We start from the raw sequence: 20,016 nt of genomic DNA on the forward strand, positions 1-20,016 counted from the left end.
TTGAGATTGAAGAAGATTATCACTTGAAATGAGTTGATTGCTCTCTGCCTTCAACTAGGTCACTAGCTTTAAAACATAACAAATATGATGCTAGATTATATTGTTTCTTGATATAAATTTCTATCACAAATTGTATTAGGCTTTGCTTTAATTAGATGAAATAAGGCATTTCTAAATTGATGATAAATGTCCTTTAAAGTGCATATGAAATTATGCTGGTGGTAATTTGTTAAATTATTATGGAAATTTCACACTTCCACAATAATATGTTTCATTTGCTTTTGATTTAGGGTAAGTATCCTGTCATAAACTACCCACTCCATCTTCACATCCACTCTGCTCAGCAAATTCATGGACATCTACACACACTTGTATTTTCCCTAATACTCAGGGTCCCAGGCAAAAAGTATAGTCAAGGTGGGTGGTGGGGTTAGTAGAAAACTATTCTGAAACCAAACACATCTCTTTTCAGTTTTCATGTTACATTATTTTTCTTTGGGTTTTCAGCTGGGGTTTTAGATTTTATTATTATTCATTAGTATGTTTCTTTAGGTACTCCTTTTCCGTAATCATTTTTATAACAAATTTGGAGTTCCTTTACTTGCTTATTTCTATGCAGTTTATTAAAGTCCTAGAAAGGGTACCAAAATGTGGTCTTATACTTCCATAATCCATTGTATCTAAATTTATTAGTGTTAGGATTTGCCTCAGCCCTTTATTCTCACATAAAAATTTTATCTTGCTTCATTAAGCTAAGGAGGGGTTTTTGGGTGACCTTATGAATTCTATATTTTCAGCTTATTTCACTGGTTAACAACAACAATTATTATAACTGCCATTTTTAAGCTTTTACTGTGTTTCAGGTGTCATTGTAAAAACATTAGATGACATATATAATCCTTATACAACCACCCTATGAGGTAGGTTTTGGTAATATTTTCATTCAGCAAGTGCAGGAACGGGTTAAATAACTTGCCCAACATTACGCAGCTAGTAAATTATGGAGTCAGGATTAAAACTTCACCCTGTCTAATGTTAAAGCCTTCATGCTTAACTCTGTTTTATATAGTTCCTATTAGAGTAGGTTAACAGCTCTATCACGTAATCTCCAAATCTCAGTAGTTTTTAACAAAGTAAAAAAAAATTTTTCGCTTATGTCACAGTTAAATCAGCTAATTGGCATGCAACCTTGCAGGCTCTTGCTATCTAGAGTCTTTGTCCTTCCCTAGAGCCGTAATAGTGATAGTCATTAATCATGTGGCTATTAAATTTAAATGGATTGGGTGGCTTGGTCGGTTAAGCATCTGACTTCGGCTCAGGTCATGATCTTCGAGGTTTGTGAGTTCCAGGTCCTGCTGTGGTGACAGCTTAGAGCCTGGAGCCTGCTTTGGATTTTGTGTGTCCCTCTCTCTTTGCCCCTCCCCGCTCACAGTTTCTCTCTCTCTCAAAAAAAAAAAATGTTAAAAAATTTAAAAAATTTGATTAAAATGCATTAAAATGAAAAATTCAACTCGTCAGTAGCAGTAGCCACTTTTCAAGTGCTCAGTAACCACATTTGGCTAGTAACTGTTGGGAGGTACAGCTATGAAACATCTCTATCTCACAAAAATTCTGGTGGACATCTTTGTCTACAACCTCTGTCTGGTTCTTCCTCTGGTACCTCTGTTTTAAGCCACATCGCAGTTTGTCAGGGAGATTTTTTGAGACAGGCTGAGGTCTCATATTTTACTTCATCTCACTTTGCATTGATCAGGATTCAGACAAATGACTGCACCGAAATGTAAGGGAAACTGGAAAATGTGGTTGACCTGTGTATCTAAATGAAATACAGGGAAATGGCTGGTGAACCATCAGCCAGATTCTTAGTGTTGCTCTAAATCTCTCTTTCCTAAGCATTTGCTGAGTACTTACTGTATACCAGTCTCTAAGCATCTTAACTGCATTTTAGAACCCTCACAAGAAATTGGGGGAATATTAGATGATTGTTCAGATAATTGTCTTTGCCTCTCTCCTTAGTACCTCGGAGGGAGAGATTTTTTTCCACATCTCCTTGATGAAGGACATGCCATATAATTTGCTTTGGCCAATCAAATGTAAGCTGAAGTGGCATTGTCATTGGGTAGAACCTGGGTCTTAAGAAGCAGCACATTTTACTACCTAACCCCTTGGAAGCTTTAGAACTCCACCATGAAGGAAACATCCCTCCTTGTAGCCCCTGTCTATCCAATCCAGGTCCCTGAGTGGAGCTGGCTTGGACTTAATCCACAGATGGACTCACCAAGCCAACATGTAAAACTTTGAGTTAGAAAATATCGCTTGTTATTCTATGCCTACATGATTTTGTGGGTTTTGCTATGTAGCAAAAGCTAGTACAAATTTCTGAAGCAGAAGCTATTGGAAAACAAAAACAAAAACAAAAACAGATCTAGAATGGTTAAATGTCCTGTGTCACATGGCTATTGGAAAGCAGAACTGGGATTTACACTAAGTCTCTCTGATTCCAGTATACATATCTTTAACCATTATTCCATGCTACTTCTAAGTAAGCATATTATTTTCAGGTACAAAGAAACATTATTTAGAAAATAGGGCTGTTTATACTTCTGTCAAATATTTCTGTTATTAATAGTTTAATTTTCTCACTCTACCTTTTAAGTTCTCCATATTTGTAAACTTAATTTATATACATGTGTTTGTACACATACATGCATGTAACAATGAACAAAATTTTGAGGTTTTCTAAAGAACCTAATTTTTCAGGTGAATTGTTAGACTGATTTCCAGCAAGTTTCTCTTTTTGACAAGTGGTGGTCTCTTGTTATTATTTTTGTTCTTTTTCTTCTTTTTTAAATACTTTTAAATCTTTATTTTTGTGTGTGTGTGTGTGAGAGAGAGAGAGAGACAGAGTGAGAGCAGGGGATGAACAGAGAGAGAGGGAGACACATAATCCGAAGCAGGCTCCAGGCTCCAAGCTGTCAGCACAGAGCCTAATGCGGGGCTCAAACCCACGAACCATGAGATCATGACCTGAGCCGAAGTTGGACGCTCAACCGACTGAGCCACCCAGGCGCCCCGACAAGTGGTGACCTTTGGGTAGGTGATCCTAAATGGGTAGCATTGTGACAAAGCTGAATGAATATAGTGCAGGAAATCAGGCAAATATTCCTTCAAGTTGGGTTTGAACAATGATCTCAAAGAAGTGGCACCTTTTGGCGAGAGCTCAAGAGATGCTTTTAAGGATGTTCATTTTTCCATTTGTGCAAAGGGGCTTTGTCATTACTTAAGCAGCATATGGCTGTGAAATGAGAGATGAGCTCTTGCTAAGCTGCCAAGAGCACTTGCGGACACTGAAAATATGAAAAATAAATAAATGAGCAAGATGCAAGGAAATCTGACTGAGAAAGCGTTAGTGTAGTTCTGAATTGTTAGCATAGTTGAGAAGTGTTGGCTACTGAGCTAGCTATGTGTTTGTTGCAGTTAGGATATGCAAAACATGTTCAAAGAATATAAATGGGGGCTTAAAAACTCTAAAGTTGTTATATTTCCTTTTGTGTATTTTTTTCTTTTTAGATGTTGTTGTTGCTCTATGTTAGTATTATATGGCTCTGTCATCATTGTAGCCAATATGAATTTAATGAAACGAAAATTGAATATTACTCTAATGTGACTACAGCCTTGTTATTCGAAGTATGGTCCATGAACCAGCAACATTGGCATCTCCAAGGAAATTTTTAGAAATGTGTGATTACTGTCCCTACCCGAAACCAATTGAATCAACAGATTTATTTTAACAAAGCTTCAAGGTTTGATTAAAGATAATTAAAAGCTAAAAGTTATTAAAAGTTGTTGTCCAGAAATCTCCAAATTGCAATTCTGTTATTAGGTTCATATTTTCTTTACACAGTAGTCAGGAAAGGAATTATTTACTAAGGTCATATGGAAAATAAGATGAGAAGAAATGCAAAAATTTAGCTCTCTTATCATGTAATACATGTTTGACTACTGGTTAATGTCCAGAGCAGTGTTGTTGTTATTGGTTTTGGGGTGTTTAATGGTCAATGTAGGGAAGGAAATGTTGCAATTCCATTATTATTCTTTAGTTTACAATCCTATCCCCAAGTTAGCATACATTTTTTCTTAAGTAGTGTTAAGTATATAAATAAGGGAAATATTATACACTTACTTTATTTGACTGAAACCTCTAGCCAAAGCATTAAAATAAATATAATGAATAGCTTTGGAAATTGGAACAAAATGAACACGAATACCAATAACGTGCTAATTGTCTTTCCTTTCTGTTGACTTTAGGAAAATTTGGGCCATAATGTATTTATAAGAATGTGACTTAGTTCTGCTTTTTGATGTCTTAATTACATATCTTTGTAATAAGCCAAAAATATATTTGTTCCAATAATGTTCAATTTAAGATTGATGTGAATTTACATAAATTATAATAGGGCTCATGTTTGTTGAAATATCTGTAATGAATATTCAGGTGCAAGTGCTTAAGATTGTAGAGATTATGATGAAGCCTTTGAAATATTTTCTTTTGGTGAGGATTTATATAAGACCAGTTGGCATGTCCCTGCTGAAACGTTTTTTCCTTTTTTGTTTTTTGGTTTTTTTTTTTGAGAGAGAGAGAGCGAGCACAAATGAGTTGACGAGCAGAGAGAGAGAAGCAGGGCTTATGTGAAGAAGGGCTTGTGTTTATCGAAGCAGGGCTTGAGCTCACCCCATGTGGAACTCAAACTCAGGAACAGTGAATTCGTGACCTGAGCCAAAGTCAGGTGCTTGAGGTACTGAGCCACCCAGGCCACCTGAAATGGCTTTTAATTAATTAAGTTAAGTTATTTATTTTGAGAGAGACAGAGACAGGGCAAACCAGGAAGGGGCAGAGAGGGAGAATCCCAAGCAGGCTCAACACTGTCAGCACAGGGCCCAAACTCAGGAAACTATGAACTGAAATCAAGAGTCAGATGCTTAACTGACTGAGCCACCCAGACTTATGCTGTTGTCTTTGTTCTCTCATTTGATGGGTCAGTATTAGGGATATGTGACTCTTGTTATAAAATGTTTTGTTTGTTGGACGAAGGGAAGCTCTGCTTTGATCCAACATCCAGGCTCTGTGTGGTTCTTCAGCATGGCTTCTCCTGATACATACTTGTTTCTGTGTTTTAGTTTATATGATCACTGACAGTTAAACTAAAGAAGCTATCCCTGTATTGGCACACTGGGAAAGAAAGGAGTGTGATTGACTTATCTTTCCAAAATGAGGATATAGGTGGAAGCTTAGCAACTTTTCAAAAGCTAGTCACTGTTGGATGCCATTTGTCCAAACTTGGAGACTACCTACAATAGTCTTGTTCAAAAGAATCTATTTCCTAGTCTCAGAGGCCACCTTTATTCTTCTTAAGTGCTGTCATTTTAGTGCCTCCTGATGCCATAATTTCAAGGATATCAGGAAAGTCCCTTTGTTTTCAAGGGTCTTTTCTACTGCTTACTAATAGAAGTTTTTTTTTTTCTTTCAGTTATTTGACATTTATGTATTTTAATGAGACATTTTATATCATTAAGAATGAACCTTAAAAATGATGAGTATAATTCTTAATATTCACATGTGTACCCACTTAAAATATTTAGATTACTACAGATTTTGAAGCATTGACCTGTGATCTGGGTAGCAAATGCTAATGTTTTCTTACAAAAAACAGTGTGTAGCATAACTTGAGCACTTAATTAGTTGAGTAGGCTAAATGCTAGTAGGAGGTGGAATGATGGGCCCTAAATCCAATAACATCTGTCATTGGAAAGACAAGGGGACATTTGAGACACACAGAGATACAAAGGAGAAATCAATGTGAAAATGGAGGTAGAGATTAGAATGATATCCAAAAGCCAAGAAATGCCAAAAGTAGCTACTAGCCTCCAGAAAGTGGAAGAACAAGGACTCGTCTAGAGTGTTAGGAGGGACTATGACCCGACAGATGTCTTGATTTTGGACTTCTTGCCTCTGGAACTATGTGAGAATAAATTTATGTTGTTTTCAGCTACCGAATTTGTGGTAATTTGTCAAGCTGATCTTTAGAGACTAATATACTGCTATACTAAATTCCAATACCTAATGACTTAGCATAATGCATGCTCATTGTTTATTTACATCTCCCAGTGTATTGTGTGGGCAGGTGAGACTCTGCTTCACGCAGTCATTCACAGACGTATGTTCCTCCCATTGTGTGACTATGCTCTTCTCAAGAAGTAGTTCCTCATATCTCTGCAAAAAGGAAGAAAGAGCATATATAATCATATAAGCGGTTTTTTTTTTGCCATGTGTGGAAGTGGCACACATCAATTCTACTCACATTTCTTTGCCAGGTTTCAATCATATGATCCCCTCCCCTAGCCCCCAAGCCAAAAGGATTTGTGAATAATGTAGCCTTCCCATGTGCTAAGGAAAAAGGAGCATTTGGTGAGCACATAGTGTTTTGTCTTCCAGAGTCAGTCCTTCCAGTATGAAGTATCTGTTGCACTGTTTCTTCTAAATATAGAAAACATTAATGACCTCTCCAATGATGCAGATAACCCAAAGTTAATCCAGTCACTTCCTCCAGTTCAAAGTCTTGAATCTCCAGGTGATGCACTATCTATTCCACTGGGCCAGAATCTATAAATTGAAAAAAGTGTTTATATGGCTCCCATCTTTCAAAACCCAACAATGACATAATAACATTCTCAAATGAAAAGGTGAAGAATGGCCTCCACAGAATAGACTCTGGAATAAATAAATACTGAAACCTGCTTAGTGAACATTATGAAGGCCATCTCTCCTTAATGAGGTCTTAATTCCATTCTCTGGGAGGAATCTCCTGAACTATCTTCTCCATAGAGATTCCCTGGCTCTGCCCTCTGAGAGGTTGTTTCTTGTTTATTGTCTTCCTTATAGACATCTGAAGTAAGTGTTAGGGAGCATGTTCTTCTTGAGGACTACTAGGTTTGCCACCTGTGTAGCCTGATGATTGTCATTTACTTTCCCCCCCAAATCCTCCATTGTTTTAGACCAGGCTCATGTTTTACTTTTTTGTCGGTAGAATTCTTTCACACATTTTGTGTCTTTTGACCTATTTGGTTTTTGTCACTTCCATGTGCCAGTATTCACACCTAAAGATCTTCCTTAGATATGTTACTGATGAGTCTGTGTTGTATGAATGGAGTTCCCAGTTCTTGGATTCCCCAGAAAAAGATTTATGTGAGGATCTACATTTGAATAAGGACAGCCAGAAGGAAAGTAGCAGGTGCCAAGCCGTTTATTAAAGGGCAAGTGCAGTTGCAAGGTGGGAGGGCAGGCAGGTTCTCCAACATGGGACCAGCTCCTAGGTTGTTTGGGGATCGGATATTATTGGGTCTCTCTGGGCTGGAAGGAGAGCTGTGACTTACAGTGGGGTGGTCTCCAATAGAGGCCCCTTCCAATCCTTTGGGGAACTCCTCCCACAAATTGGGAGGGGGAATTTTTGACTATACAGGGTTTGTACCTGAATGTCATGGCCTTTCTCCAAGGTGGGGAGGGCTATACCCACAATGTAAATGCATTAGAATGAGTCTAGATGTTATCCTGGAGTAGAGGTAGAAGCGGAGAGCACATGCTCTGCACCTCTGGCTCTTGGTCTGTCAGCCCTAAGGTCTTGGAAGCCCCAAGATCAGGATAATACGCCCTGGTGGCTTCTAAGGTGTAACCTATTTGTCACCATCCTTGCCTCCAACTCCTTCCTGTGTCTACGATTCCCCCATTCAAGGACTTGGGACTCTGCCTCAGGGCGTTCCTTCCACTGCACATATCTAGCTTCCGCCTAACAGATATAGCTCACAAATCTGTTTAATTTTCTTTCTTCTTCATCTTCAAGCCTCTGACTCTGCTAATGCCAGCTCTTTTGAGGCTATCAGGCTTCTTAGGAAGGTTGGATTACAAATCTGAATTTGGGCATAAGACTGAGTCACTCTGTTCAAGAACTTTATGAATTCCACCTCTTACTAGTTGGAGTCTGGAAGCATATAGCAAGGCCCCACCTTTCTAAATGTTCATTCTCTTTTATTTTTGCTTGCAAACTTAGCTACTTTTTCTTAGTCCATCTCTTTATTAGAACTATCACCAAACACAGCAGAAACAACTGGCACATACTATTAGTAGTTTTGTTTTCTAACCTCTTTCCCTAGAATAAGTTCAGCTGGCACAGAGTGTAGGCGACAATTTACGAAATGTGTTCCATAGATAATATGGATCTCTAGCACTCAGGCTGTGATACGTGTTTCGTCATCATCTACCATCTGGCCACTAAACCAATTCTATACATTTTATGCTTCTGTTATGGCAATACCCCACTTCAAGTTTTTAGTTTCTGTATTATTTAGAGGAAGATCTCTGCTCTGAAATAAGCAACTTTGAATTCAGTAGCTTATTAATAAGTACTTATGTCACAGTCAGTTCAAGGTACTCCACTTGGTCAGTTAGGGACCTAGGCTCCTTCTGTCTTCAATGTAAACCTCCGAAAGACTGCAGGGGAGAATAGGGAGAATGCAGGATCATGTAAGGTGTTTATGGTTGTGTTTGAAAGTGGTATACATCAATTCTACCCAAAATCCATCAACCAGAACTAAGAGATATAAACCCATCCTAAGAACAAGGCAGTTTCAGTATTATATCTTCCTGTATTGCCAAGAAAATGAAGCGGTTTGGGAAACACATAACATTACTTCAAATTTAGGCTTCCATCTAATCTTTTTTCTCTTTAGCTCAGTAGTCAAAGGTGGTTCCAAGTCAGGGGATAGGAGCTGGGAAAGGGTCATGATCCGTTCCTTCAGCTATTCAGGGACCAGGCTGCCGGCAGGTTTATCAGCTTCCAGGTCGCTCTGAGCTTTATATCCAGCCAATAGATTGAAATGGAAATGAGGAGAAGGCATACCTGTTTTTCAAATATCTAGGCCAAGAAGTAATACACATTGCTTCCATCCATTTTCTATCATTTAGAACTGGCCCATTTAGATAAAGGAGGGGTCTGGAAATGAAGTTCTGGGATGACAATCTGTTTTTTTTAGCAATGATGCTATGCTAGAAATTGAAGAAGGAGAATTTGGAAGATAGACTGTCATGAAGGGCCAAAGTGCCTGTAAGTAAGAGAAGTTTCAAGACAGGAGAACAAAGTAAGGCCAAAGACTTACTCACTTTATATTTTTGTTTAGAATTTGTCTTATGTGATTGATTCTTACAAAGGTAATATATTTGAATCATTATTTTAAATATGTGATTGCCTGAGTTTATGACACATTATTATCTTAAAAGATTTGTTTAATTCACTAATTTTTTTTTTATCTCACTGCCTCATTTTTGGGTGAATGGGGGTCTTGCCTTATCAGTTAGTCATGGGAGTGACTTTCCCTTTTGGTTATTTGGGTGTAAGTGTGCATGGCTATAGTGTGACCATTCTAGGCCACACAATGAATCATTTTTTTTCCTTTGCACTTCTGTTTTTAAAAATGCACTTTTGTTTTAAAAATCAGGGGCGCCTGGGTCACTTAGTCAGTTAAGCATCCACCTTTTGCTCAGGTCATGATTTCAGGGTTCATGGGTTCCAGCTCCGCATCAGGCTCTGCAGGGACAGCTCAGAGCCTGAAGACTGCTTCCGATTCTGTGTCTCCCTCTCTCTCTCTGCCTCTTCCCTGCTTGTGCTCTCTGTCTCACACAAATAAACATCAAAAAAAATTAAAATGTAAATAATCAAAATGAGACTTTTCTAGGACTAAGAGTAAGATCCATGGCAGCAGTAAAAACCAGCAACTTTTTAAAAGCAGTTCCACCTAACAAATCCATAAGATCAACCAACCCATAGTTGCACCTTCATCGCTAAACATTTCCACCTGGTGTCTGAGGAAAGCAGAAATCCAACCCCACTGCCTTCACTCTTCTACCAGGTAAGTTGTACATTTATCAAGATTCAGCATGTGTTCCCAAACTTGTTTATGCCTAGAGTATTTTTAATGCTAATTATCTATTATAACATTATTTTGCATACTGTTAAATATTGTTAAAATAATACTGTTCAATACTGTTAAAAAGAACATGACAGAATTAGTTGAGGGTAAAATGACTATACAGGTTTGAAGAAAACATAATATTATGAAAACTAAATCGTCCAAAAGAATCTGCACTTTGATTGCTTTCCAAGTATCTTTAATTTCTCACTGTAGAAATATAATTTCCCACTCTAGGACTGGGATATTATAGAAAATAGAGGATGGTTTTGGTGAAATCAAGAAAAACAATGAGAAATTCCAACCAGGGGCCCCACCCACCCACCCTCCCCCACCCATAATAATAGCAGACTCTGGGGATGCTTGATGCTCCATTCACATCACTTTCCCTAGGTTTCAACACAGAGTACCCAACATCTTTACAGAATTTCAGACTAAGTATTTACATTTCTCTGACTTTCTGCCTAAGCGATTTCCTTAGGGCTACAGAATCTCGCTCAGTCCAAGGATAAGGCCACCCAAAGGGCTAGGGATTTAATACCCCAGGTGCAACCCTGATTCAGTGAAGCTTGAGAATCAGGGAATAAAAATACAGCCAGAGCCTGTTTCTTCTTAGATGTACCACATAGTTTCTTAGAGGGTCTTCAGTATGGTTGGATTTCAGTAGCCATAGCTAAAACTACACATTGTTGATTTTCCTCCCTTCTCTGAATCGCTTTAACTGCATTCTTAGTTGTGTTTTCTGGGGATAATTTTTTCAAATAAACCACCTACACTTAATATTTAGCTCAGTGCCTGCTGAACACTAATATATCTACTGAGAGAAGACGTTTGGTCGTATATGGAAATATGGTCACCTCTGTGCATATCTCAGTCTCTTTCCATATCTGTCTGTTTATGTAATAAATTGCTTAAGATAATTTCTTACTTTAACTGACTTTTTTGATTAACTGATCAACTTCTAGTATCCATCATTTTATTGTCTTTATTTAAAAATTTTTTTAAGTTTATTTATTTGGGGGGGGGGTGAGGGGCAGAGAAAGAGAATCTCTCCATGCTGCCAGCACAGAGCCCCATGTGGAGCTCAAACCCATGAAGCCAGGAGATCAGGACCTGAGCTGAAACCAAGAGTCAGATGCTTAACCAACTGAGCCACCCAGGTGTCCCTTCTAGTACCCATCATTTTAGATAAGATTTCTATCAAAGATTTTTTGTGCGTTTTTATTTTTGTTTTGTTTTTGTTTTGTTTTCTATTTAGATTCAGATTAAGCATAGTGACTAAAAACTCAGACTCTGGATACCTCACTGCTTTGTGTATATTAGCTGAGCAAATGGATCTTTTAATATCTTGGTATTTGGGGACAACAATCAGCCTAAACTTCTAAGAATATATTGATGAAGTACACCTTTGTAAATGAATGTCAGGACAATTAATTACATCCTTTGTTTAAAATACAACAGGATATGGTAGGATCACCTGGAAGACCTAAAATTCTCATCTTTTTTTTTTTTTTTTTCCCTCACAGTAAAATGACTTAAATTTATTTTTTGGTCATTGTGAGAATCAATATATTTGACTTCCTTTTCAACCCCTAGCATTTTTAATTTTCTGCCGTAGGCCTTTATAGGTATATTTTTATAGCTTTTTTGAAACTATGCATTAACAACAATGGGACATCCACTTAGTTTAGGCCAGTGCTGAGCAGATTTAAACCAAATTTTATATCATGCTATTTTTATGTCACATGAATATCTACAGGATCTACAAAATTATTTCAAAATGATAATGTCCCTGATTTCAAAAATTCTGAAATGTATAGAACCTTCATGGGTTAACATACAAAAAAACATAGTTATGTAACCTAAAATTCACCATCTATTTTGCATGAAGCATGTGTAGCTCACTCCATGCAAGCACCTATAGGAAAGTGAAACGAGCGTTAATCCGGGGTTGTTTCACTGTAGGGTTGAAATGTGCCAGGGAGAAAACAAAATTAGGGGTGGAAAGATTAGCATTCTTTCTTTTGCATTTCTTAGTCATGAGGGTCTTTGTTAAGGAAGGGAGTTTTAAAAGCCTTAGAACAAGAAGATAGAGGAAAAATGACAGGACTGAGCAACAGCAGTGATGAGCAGGGTTTCCTGAATGTTCTTGAGTGGAACAATTGGAAAGGCCAAGGAAGTCGTGACAATTCAGTGCAGTCACACCGGGTGGTTAAGTAAAGTTTCCTTTGTCGAAAATAAATGTAAAATGGAAATTAAATTGTAGCCAGATATTAGGCATAAAATGACTCTTTTTCTATTTAGTTATTCTGTGAAGTTGTACAAAACATTTTTATGGACATGTAAGACCGGAGGAGCAGACTATCCTTTCCCCGTCTATTACACGTTGATTTTTACATAACAAGAGAAAAAGGTGTTCAAACTATCATGAAATATCCATTAATATTTTGGCAGTCTTTGGGATGGGATATTTGAGAATATAAAGCAAGTTTTTTTTTAGGAAGAATCCAACCCAGAGGGGCTATTTTCAAAATTTCATAATTCTGAGTCATTTTAGGCAAGTTATCTAAGCTAAACAATTATGTTTTAATTTAATAATAGCCACATCTTCCACTGTTGGAAGCAGAAATGCTACAGCTTTTATAAAAGTTCTTGCCTTATTAACAAATGCTAATTATGAGTAATGGAAGTCAAATTAGCTTCCATTTCTCAAATAGCTGTACTGTATTTGCAAAGAATGTTAAAGAAATTGAATTAATCTAAGTTTGTTTTAATTATAATTTGTTTTCGTAGCAGCCAACTGACAGGTGATACTTACACTTGCTTGAATTACATCCACGGGTAATGTTTTCATGTTTGTAGCTGTATAAATTATTTTAGTTCAATGATAATATTTAGTCATAAAATAAAACATATAAATATTTAAAAAAGACTGAAGGTGTTTATTCCCTAAATAGATTATTACCTAGTGGGCATGTACTTAGCATCTGTGGTATCTAATATAAAATCCAAATTACCTTGAATACTCCCTGTTACATTGAGTGAAGAGTTTACATTTTTGTGAATTGGGTTGCCACATTTAGCAAATAAAAATAGAGAATGCCACTATATTTTCCTACATTTTTTCTTCCCCATCCCACTGTTACACAATTATTATAAGGTATATATTTTTACTTTATTTATTTTTATTTGAGAGAGAGAGAGCGTACGCGCACGAGCAGGGGAGAGGGGCAGAGGGAGAGAGAGAGAGAATCTGAGCATGGAGCCTGACTCAGGGCTCGAGCCCACAACCCTGAGATCATGACCTAAACCAAAATCAAGAGTCAGATGCTCAACTGATTGAGCCACCCATGCACCCTTTTTTTTTTTACTTTTTAAGATGGTTAGAACTTTAACAAAAAAGGAAATTCCCTTTTTTAAGTCAACTAATCATAAAGCTACCAAGGAACAGATGTGCCTCTTCCTTGCTTTAGAAATTGAGTTCCTCATTGGATACCCTGTGAATGCTTCTAGATAAATTCTAGATGCAGTGCAGAGGGGCAAGCAGAGAGAAAAGTAGTATGGCTAAAAAGAAGTATGGCTAACAAGGGCAGAGAGCATAATACATGCTTAGGGCCAGGAATCTGAAAGGTTCATTTTTTGTTGTTGTTGTTGTTGTTGTTGTTGTTGTTGTTGTTATTGTTGTTTTTTAACTTCCTTGAGAGGGGTATCTTATGTAATGAAAAAAAAATGAGATCTTAGGTTGTAGGAGTTAGGGAGGAGGTCTAGTTAAATATTGTGGGATAAATCATTTAATTTCCTTGAAGTTCAAATGGTGTCTCTGGGGATTCTAGGTATTTTTGTCAATCAACATTTAATGATTCACAGTTTTCTATACTAAGCAATAGGAATCATAGGAAGACAATCAACATGTAATGATTCACAGTTTTCTGTACTAAGTTATAAGATTCGTAGGAAGATTTGACTTCTATCAGGGGAGCTTGGTTGATTTCCAATCCTAATACTGTATAATAAAATCCAATTCTGTCATTTATTTACTTAAGATCTTTGGTGAGCCTTGATTTCCTTATCTGTGATACTAGACTGGGCCAATCTACTCTTAACCAAACAGAGATAACATTTCTTACTGAATTGAGGTCTTAACATGACTGAGATTTTAGATGAATTATATCAACAATAACTTACCGTTTGGATTTTCTTCTTGTTTTTTCACATCCTTTTTTTGTCTACCCACCCCAAGGTTTAACTTTGATCAGATGTTTGAACACAGAATTAATAAAAATATTGTGAGATTCACTTTTCCCTTAGAGTACAAGTTTGGAATGTAATTTACTGGCTCTGATTATTGCTATAAAAATCTCTTTGTCCTCCATCTTCTACCTCTTCCTTTCCTGTTCCTTTTTAAAAGTCTTATACTCCTAAATAAGGGCTTACCAATAGGTCAGTGATTTTTTTACTATGTTTGCTAAATGTTTTATTTACTTAAACATTTTTACAAGTTTTCCCTGACTAAAGGGAAACAAACTCAAATAGAGCTCCTGCTGTTGGAGTTTACTCATTTGCTTATTAGATCTTTCTTTTGAAAATATTTTATTTTGATTCCTGAATGTATTTCAAAAGAATACCACATAAGATAAGTTAGAAATGATTAACTGGATAGGCACAGAATATGTAAATACATTAACTACAGACGTGATAGAATGTAATTGGTGTGAAATACTTTTACTCCAGAGGTATATGCCATTGCTTAGTAATCTAGACATTAAATATTTTTTAGAATACTTACAATAGCCAGATAAAAGATCTTCCTTGACATTCTTTATTTCTAAAATTGTTTCATTATTTTAACCAGATGGTGTTTTTCCTGTGAATACCACTTTCTAATCTCAGATGGCTACTAACCAAAACCTCATTATTCCGTAGAAGATGGTTTAAGTCTCACACTCCCTGAAATTTGCTTCTGGTACCTGCAGTGAACATCAGGAGTATGTTTTGTTTTGTTTTGTTTTGTTTTGTTTTGTTTTGTTTTGTTTTGTTTTGTTTTAAGATAAGAAATTGATCTCTACAGTCTATGTCATGGCTGAGTGCAGTGTCCCTACTCAGTGGGTCAGCTAGACACACTCTTCTATCCATGTTGACACAAGGTTTCGGGAACTCACCTCTGAGGAGCATTCATCATTCCCTGGAAGAAAGAATGGATAATGTTTAAGGATAAAATAATGAAATCATGATGAGATCTGGATTACTTTAATGAATGAAAACAAAACAAAGCAAAATCTCCAGAAGAGAGATCTTAATATTTTTCTGTTTGTTTCTAAGTTTCTATGACATTCAGGAAATATTAGTAACATAGCCACTTCCTAGTGATAATTGCCCTGCCAATAAATGTCCTTCTCTACCTTTCTGAAAACATAGATTGTTACGGGCTTATTATTAATTTAATTTTGTGAGATGTAACAATGATAAAGTTAAAGAATCAAATTTTCTTTCCACATGCTTTTTAAGGTCTTCACCAATTACCAGAATCTCATTTGAGGCACAAATAATTATATGGATGTTTTATTAGGAAAAAAAAGGGGAATCTGTTATCATTTTTAAAAATTTCTTTATGAACACAAAATGAAATTATAATCTGGAATTCTGCCAAAATTCTATTCTTGAGAAAAATATTTGGGACCTAGGTTATCCATATTGGCTGCCTTTATTTTCACATTCATTCCACATTTACTTTTCTGTCCACATCATATTTCTTGAATTGACATATATTTAAAGACACTATATTTTACCTAGTATTAAACGTTTCTTAATAGTTAGCTTGCAGAGATATGGTACCATGAATTTAGTCATTCACCTGAAAGTATTTCTATGAAAATAGGCACTTTTAAATACAATGGACTATCTGTTTTCAAAAATTTACTACTGCATGGCCACTGGGATATTTACATTACTGGAGAAATATTCTTGAATGGTATTTGAAGTTTTATCGGTTTCTGACTGACAAGAAATAGCTTGGATTGGCTATGAATAGAATGAGCCAATAACCTAGATAAACATCAGATAATATGTGAGTCCTTAAGGCACTTTTGAGATATGATAAAACATGTCAGGGGGACCTATCTCAGTAACCTTCGAACCACAAAGTATTAGTTTTGAAAGATTAATCTTAATAGATTTTGAATCAATTTATGCCATTCCCACACATACAATGAGACAGCAAGGTGCTTCTACCTATTCTATTTATGTTCCCAGAAGGTTAACTTTCAAAATGTATGTGTACTTTGCATTTGGAGAGCTGTCAGATGATTTTTAAGACTAGAAAACAGATTAGATTTTGAGACTGAATTTCCTGTCCCACAGGGAATTTACATTTAAGCAGAAAGTCAATTTTATGTATAAAAAAGTAAAAGGAATTTAACAATTTCACTTAATTTTGAAAGATAAATAACAGAGATTGCATTAGGAAAACCATAAGTAGAAAACTAATTCCTTAAAGTTTTAAATATATTTCAAAATGGTCTATGTCTTCTAATTACATTGGGTATACAATTTAAAATATATGGCTTTAAAATCATGGAAAATATTCTGAGGCACATATTTTCATAGAAATTCTTGAACTAGTTTGTATGTTTTATGCATGAACACTTGCAGTGGCAAGCCAAAATGACTTATTGGGAAGGGTGTATTTCCCGTAAGCACCTGAGCACTTGGGTGATCTATGCTTTTGGTACAGCACTAGCTTAACTAGATGTGAGAGGGTTAGATATTTTGGGAAGTAGGGTTATTAGCATAATGTGGGTTCTTCTGAAGCAAGGGGAATATAGGTGATCTAAACGCAATCAAGGTCATGAAGCAGCCGCTGATGTTCAAGTCAGCTAACATTTTTTTTTTTTTTTATTTAGGCCACCTTGATAGAAGGATTTTTTTTTTCCTAAATATATGTAACCATGCTAAGCGCATTACAAGATTATATAAGGAAAGTGATCATTATACCATCAAATATGTCTTTGTAGAGCCTATCCTGTGAATATTTGTGATTTTACCCATGTGCAATTAAGATAGCAAATAAGCCAGTTTAAAGAAAAGGCAGATTCACTGTTGCACTATGAAGTCAGTCTTCTTAGTGTATAAAATGTCTAAGTGAGGATCCTTAATGATGGTGAATTAGAGGTGTTGTCCTTTTGAAAAAATTATTTTTCAACGTTTATTTGGTTTTGAGAGACAGAGAGATAGAACATGCGTAGGGGAGGGGCAGAGAGAGAGGGAGACACAGAATCCGAAGCAGGCTCCAGGCTCTGAGCTGTCAGCACAGAACCTGAAGTGGGGCTCAAACCCACAGACCATGAGATCATGACCTGATCCGAATTGGGATGCCCAACTCACTGAGCCACCCAGGTGCCCTGAGGTGTTGTCTTTTTTTAAGAGGAGGTTGTGGCAAGATAAGATGGCAACAACATGATTTGTGAAATTTTATTTCTGGAGCTTTTATAGTTAATAAGGAAACCTAATTATAACTCAGCCACAGTAAATTATGACAATATAAAGTTGATGACTGCTAAAACTCAGCAAGTTTGCAGTGTTTTCCAGAAGCTATTTCAGGCTACTTTATGAAGGGTGTGAAACAAAGATCAGTCAATCAAATCCAGATGACATTCATTTATAAGACTTTTGAGAAGACTAAAGATATGGCTAAAATTGTAGTTCAGTTATAAACCTGATTTAGAGAAATTATATAGGCTTGTCTGTTCTTTTTACTCCTTGTCTTCTAGGTCAGACATGGTTTTATGTGTAAGCCCAAAGTTGTAATTTTCCATTGAAAGAATTACATAGAAAATTGCAAATAAAAAAAATCCAGAAAACTCTAGGTTTGCACTTCTTCCCTCTGACACTGTCACAGGAAAAATGTACTTTTTTGTCATTACCTTTAGAAAATAGTGCCTGATTCCATCCCAGGCTCATAGAAGAATTAATGATCAACACGGATATTATGTTTGAGGGAGGATTTCAACTGTTCCCTGAAGCCTGTCCTGGGTTTGTAAATATTTGTTTTAGACAAAACTCGGATGTAGACGAATCTAATATATATATTATTTACCTGCAAGATTTAATCTGTAATTGCACACAATTTTATTTCTAGGCCAATATAAATTCTTTTAGATCTGATAGACCTTCTTGACAAAGCATTTCCATTGCTCTATTCTGGACACATTCCAAGGTTTCCACAACTCTCTTAGTAGTGGAGACAGAGACAACACTAGTGATCTTTTTATGAGCAAAGCTGAAAGGAATCTCACTTGTTTTTCCCCCTGCTGCAAACAACTCTGTGAGACTGTCAAGGAGAAAATAAATATTTGTTACTTTTGGTAACGAAAAAGTATGTGTGACTCAGCAACACATGGGGAGCAGATGTGTTGAGTAAGAGCCCACTCCTGTGCATCAGACCTGTCACTGAGTGAGTCTATAAATAGAGAAAAAATTAGGGGAGAATAAGCTGCATCCCTGATTCTACTCAATCGCATTGATTGGAAGTGCTAACATTTGGGTTTTGGATATAACAATGATTCTGTCTGTATGGATGACTGGTCAACACATATTTAAGTGAGCCATGCAGCTGGAAACAACTGTCCCTCAAGCCCCATCACCACACACAAAGACAATCTGAATGATGAGGGTCTTTTGGATATAGAAACACAGAAATTCAATGGTGGATATCTTGCTTCAGAAATTGATAGATTTGGGGCACCTGGGTGGCTCAGTCGGTTAAGCATCTGAGTCTTGATTTTGGCTCAGGTCTAATCTCAGGGTTGTGAGATAGAGCTTGGGCTCCATGCTGGAAGTGGAGCCTACTTAAGATTTTCTCTCTCCCCTCTCCCTCTGCCCCTCCCCTGGCTCTCACTCACTCTCTCTTAAAAAAAAATATGAAAAATTAAAAAAAAAATTGCTAGATTAGCCTGGTTAAGTTGATCATTTCTGCCTTTTCCATTCTATCAGATGAGAGCATAAATTTTACCTTGCCCATCCTGGACAAACTGGACTTGCTCTGGCACTTTTCACAGAGGTACAGAGCTTCTAGTTGACTAAGTAAATGCTTGAAAAAGACATTTTTACTTGATAGAATTCTGCCCTGTCAAGCTGGCCACCTTTCCCCCCATTCCCACCGGATAAATTGTTCAGTTTGGGAATTGATGGGAAAGCTAGACTTGGATTAATAATAACTCTTAAGAATTTAAATATGTAGAGTTTACAAAGGGGCCATTGCTTAGACAATAAATATCCTTTGTGTAGGATTTGTTGATTCCCTAGAAATAATACACTTGTAGTTTTGCAATATAACTGCTTTCTAGTTCATATTAATACTTCAATGCTTACAGTATGGATTTTTTCTTAACACTTGCAATGGGAAGTACCTGCTCCTGTCTCTTATAATTTGCTAGATAAATGCTCTATAAACATCAGAAAAAAGGCAAGGCAGTTTGATTGATCCCATGACAAAAGCCTACTCTCTTATCATCTTGAAGTCTAGGAACCAGGTTTAGTCATCTTTGTATATTATAAAACACTACTACATTCTCCAAACATAGTATATATTCAGTGAATTTTTGTCAGACTACATTAATAGTTCTCTCACAGCTAGTCACTATTTGAATGAAATTTTGAAGCCTTCTCTCAGAACCTAACTCAAGAGTGTCTTTCTCTTCCAAGCTCTTGGTCACTTCATGAAGTTTTCATTAGTGTAATAAGGTTCTAAAACAAATTGAGAAACCTATTAAAAAGTATATATTTTTTTGTTTATTTAGGCAGTTTGCCTTAAAATTTACCTTAATTAATAAATTAAAATTTTAACCCTGGGCCTTGATATCACATAGCATATGCTAATTTATTTCAAAGTTGAAAATAGAAATAGGTAAATGGTCACTAGATTATGATGGAACATACTCACCGTCTAAAACCAGTCAGTAACTGAGACATTGCTTTGATATCTGTACTGCGATCAAAAATTGA

At 36.4% G+C, this 20,016-nt stretch overlaps 1 long non-coding RNA gene across 1 annotated transcript in view; it reads left to right on the forward strand.

Annotated features, from left to right (window-relative positions):
• Positions 1-6,385: 6,385 nt before the first annotated feature.
• Positions 6,386-20,016, forward strand: part of LOC128316008 (uncharacterized) — a 209,729-nt gene continuing 196,098 nt past the window's right edge. Inside the window, exon 1 of the long non-coding RNA XR_008299326.1 lies at positions 6,386-9,957. This is a non-coding gene — a long non-coding RNA (uncharacterized LOC128316008). The remainder of the gene's footprint in view (positions 9,958-20,016) is intronic.

Source organism: Acinonyx jubatus, chromosome B3, assembly GCF_027475565.1.
Source record: "Acinonyx jubatus isolate Ajub_Pintada_27869175 chromosome B3, VMU_Ajub_asm_v1.0, whole genome shotgun sequence".
In the NCBI taxonomy this organism is placed as follows: Eukaryota; Metazoa; Chordata; class Mammalia; order Carnivora; family Felidae; genus Acinonyx; species Acinonyx jubatus.